The sequence below is a fragment of the Sorex fumeus genome, unplaced genomic scaffold, assembly GCF_029834395.1.
Source record: "Sorex fumeus unplaced genomic scaffold, SorFum_2.1 ptg000032l, whole genome shotgun sequence".
NCBI classification, from domain to species: Eukaryota; Metazoa; Chordata; class Mammalia; order Eulipotyphla; family Soricidae; genus Sorex; species Sorex fumeus.
The window spans coordinates 2,472,735-2,476,766 of record NW_026606089.1 but is presented as its reverse complement, the minus strand read 5'-3'; the positions used below and the strand labels follow the sequence as shown (position 1 = coordinate 2,476,766).

General features: G+C 41.8%; 1 pseudogene; it reads left to right on the top strand.

The window, feature by feature from the left end:
- Positions 1–2,548: 2,548 nt before the first annotated feature.
- On the top strand, positions 2,549–2,645 carry LOC130025806 (uncharacterized; annotated as a pseudogene).
- Positions 2,646–4,032: the final 1,387 nt, after the last annotated feature.

The window sequence follows — 4,032 nt, the reverse complement described above, 5'->3', positions numbered from 1 at the left end:
CTAATCATCAGGGAAATGCAGGTCCAACCAACAAAGAGATACCACCTCACACCACTGAAACTGACCCACATCCAAAAGAACAAAAGCTACCGGTGTTGCCATGTATGTGGGGAAAAAGGGACTCTCCTTCACTGCTGGTGGAAATGCGGACAGGTTCAGCCATTTTGGAAAACAGTATGAACGGTTCTCCGAATACTAGAAATTGAGCTCCCATTTGACCCAGCAATATCACTCCTGGAAATATAGCCTGGAGAAGCAAAAAAGTACAGCCGAAATGACATCTGCACTTGTATGTTCATTGCTGCACTGTTCACAATAGCCAAAATCTGGGGAAAAAAAAACCTAGTGCCCAAGAACAGATGACTTGTTAATAACACTTTGTTTCATCTACACAGTGGAATACTATGCAGCTGTTAGAAAAGAAGAAGTCATGAAATTTGCATAAAGTGGATCAACATAGAAAGTGAAATGAGTCAGAAAAATATGGACGGACATTGAAAGGTTGTACTCATCTGTGGAATATAAAGTAACAGAATGAGAGACTAATACCCAAGAATAGAGTGATAAGGACTAGGAGGTATGCTCCAGGCCTTGTAAGCCGGCATCACATGCTGGGGGGAAAGGCAGCTCAGATAGAGGTCAGAACACCCACTAAAGGGTATTTGGAGGACCCGCTCTGGGTGGGAGATGCATGACAAAAGTAGACCATAGAGCCATTCTTTCTGCCCCACCAAGATCACGATTTGACCCCCACAAGAGGCTATCCAGCACGACCACAGCACCAGAGGCACGTGGATCCAATTCAGAACCCAGAGGCTTTTGGCAGAAATGTGACTGAACTATGCATTAAGCTACGGCACCATTCTCCCTCAGGTGGGAAAGGGTATTTGTCGCTTCTGCCTTTCTCCCCACTGGCGGCACGATTCCCACCACCTCAGAGACTATTGGACAGCCAGGTATGAGCTAGGGTGACAGGGCAACTACAGCCTCATGGGATTGGGGGTGAGGGGTGAAACCAGCCCATTCGTCCTGCCAGCCAAGACCATGAGTTGCCCACCACGAGTGGCTCTCTGGCATGCCATGGCCCCAGAGAACAAAAGAGAATGCCCTGCCACAAAGGCACGTTTGGGGGCATGGTGGGAGGAATACTGGTATCATTGGTGGTGGAGAACGATTTCCTTGAGCAGGCACCAGTTACATCTCCATTCGTCCTAGCCCTCAGATTTTAGCAAGTACCACATTGGAAGTTTTTTCACGGTCAGAGAAATGAGATACTTCATTGTTTCTGGGTTTTGGCATATAGAATACACCACGGGTAGCTTGCCAGTCTCTGCCATGTAGGCAAGATATGCTTGGTAACCTGCCATGTTCTCCGAGAAAGAGAACTGGACAATATGAGTTGTTGTCTTATCAACAAGATCCAGTCTCTGGATCTTGGCCATTGATGGGATTACATGGCTCCAGAGGCAGTCCGGGGGTGTAACCCTTAGCTACTGGAAGATGGGGGATCTGGATGGAGGAGGCCCATTCTTGGTCTGAGCAGACTTGAATATCTCAGCCCCGGGTCCCGCACACCTGGGTTCCTCTGCCAGTTCTTCATGCATGAGGCTCCTTCAAGTGTGGTGAGAGTGGTCTTAAGCATACCTATTGCTGGTTGCAGAGGTCTTCAGCTGTCAGGTCTCTGCACGGGGTGGTGAGGGAAACACAACCCACACCCTTCAAGGGGCCCCGGTGAGGAAAGCCAGGTGCGGCGTCAGGAGACTGTCATTTCAGAGATATTTAGACTTAATTTTAGATCGAAAAGTACACATCATTCAAACAGTTGTATGTGCTTAGTAATAAAATATTACACACATGTTCAATCACCTAAGAAAGCCCATTCTGCTCAGGGAACTAGATTTTTAATTACAGGTCTGTTTTGCCCATGTGGAATGACTGAGAATCACTATGAGTAGATATAAAACTCACTATACACACAAAGATGCACACAGGTTACTTTGAGTCATCTGTGTTGTTAAAGTGTCTTGGCCATTAAACTACATTGAGACCCCTTTTATGTCCTTTACAGGAGCCTCATGAGTCTCACCTTCCCTTCAAGTTGAACTTGTAATAAGGTGGAATGAAATCATCAATATGCTTCTCACCTCTTCCTTCAGGAGAAAAATCCTACTTACTTTCAAGGTGGTCAAAGTGCGGACAACGCAATCCACCGTTTTCTGGAGATGTACACGGGACCGAGGTGAGAATATCAAAAGGCTCCAGTTTAATTTTCTTAATGAAGGTTTCAGGGTAGAGCATTAAACAAGACTGATACACCATCTTCCAAAAGAATTATTTTGCAAAACTTATGCCCTGTGTATGGTAAAAGATAATATGGTAAAAACCAGACTTTTCCTTCTGGGACATTAATGTTCTAAATTTATCACTTCAAGCTGCTTTGAAATACCTTCCTAGATTGGGAATCACTGTCTGCCATAGGAGTGAGTAAGGACAACACTCAAAGAAATCAGAAGAGAAAAATAGGGAAAAAAATCAGCTCTTATACTCAGTTTGGCAACACATATACTAAAATTGAAATGATACAGAGATTAGCATGATCCTTACACAGAGATGACAGGCCAACTTGTAAAGTGTTCCATATTTTTGTTGCATTAAGAATTAACAGGGCTACTTTAAGCTAAGACAAGCCCCACAAATACTCAAAATTTCGACATAAAGATAGCAAAAATCCCCATCACAATGATCTCTCTCAATGTCAATGGACTAAGTACACCAATTCAGAGGCACAGGATGGCAGGATGAAATAGAAAACTGAACCCAACATTCTGCTGCCTGCAAGAAAAATATCTGAATAATCAAAGCAACCATGGGCTCAAAGTCAAAGGCTGGAAAACAATTCATCAAGAAAAGAACACCTCCAAAAAGCTGCAGTGGCCATACTAGTATCAGACCACGTGGACTTCAGGCTAAAGGTTATAAGAGACAGTGAAGGTCATTTCTTAATGATCATGGGATATGTACATCAGAAAGAACTCACCCTCCTCAATGTATATGCTCCTAATGACAGACCAGAAAAATACGTAAAAACAACTTCTAATAGACTTAAAGAAAAACATTGATAGCAACACAATACTAGATGGAGATTTCAACAGTACTTTCTCACTTCTCAATAGATCATACAGACAAAAACTCGGCAAGAAAATATTTTATTTGAGGGAAATAATGAACAACCATTGGCTTAGAGAAGAAATAAAAGAGGAAATAAAAAGATTCCAGAAAAAAATGATAACGAGGAACTATCAGAACGTGTGGGACAGAGCAAAAGCAGTTCTAAGAGGAAAGTTTATAGCTCCGCCAGAATTCAACTGGAAGATAGAAAGGGCCTACAAAAATAAGTTACAGCTCAAGATTTTGGAAAATACCAAGAAAAAGAGTCCAAACTAGCCAGGAGGAAAGAAATAATAAAACCTGGAGCAGAAATCAATGAAATATAATCCCAAAATACAATCCAGTAGACCAACAAAAGCAAGAGATGGCTCTTTGAGAAAATAAATAAGATCGATAAACCACTAACAGAACTCACAAAGAAGAAAAGAGAAAGAATCCTAATAAACCGAATCAGAAATGCAAAGGGGGACATCATAATAGAAACTACAAAAATCATAGGATCATCAGAGATTATTTTGAGAATCTTTACAGCAGGAAATGAGAGAATCTTGAATAAATTGATAAATTACTGGATTCCAATTACCTCCCAAGGCTGAACCAAGAAGATTTTGAAAACTCGAACCCATCACTACAAGGAAATTGAAATGATAATCAAAAGTATCCTCCAAAACAGGAGCCCAGGCCCAAATGGATTCACTAATGAAGTATTTCGAAACCTTTCAAGAGGACCTACTGCCAACATTTTTTAAGATTTTCCAGGAAATTGAAGAAACAGAAATACTCCCAAACAATTTCTATGAGACAAAGATCAGCCTGATACTCAAATCAGACAGAGACACCACAAAAAAGAAAATTACAGACCTA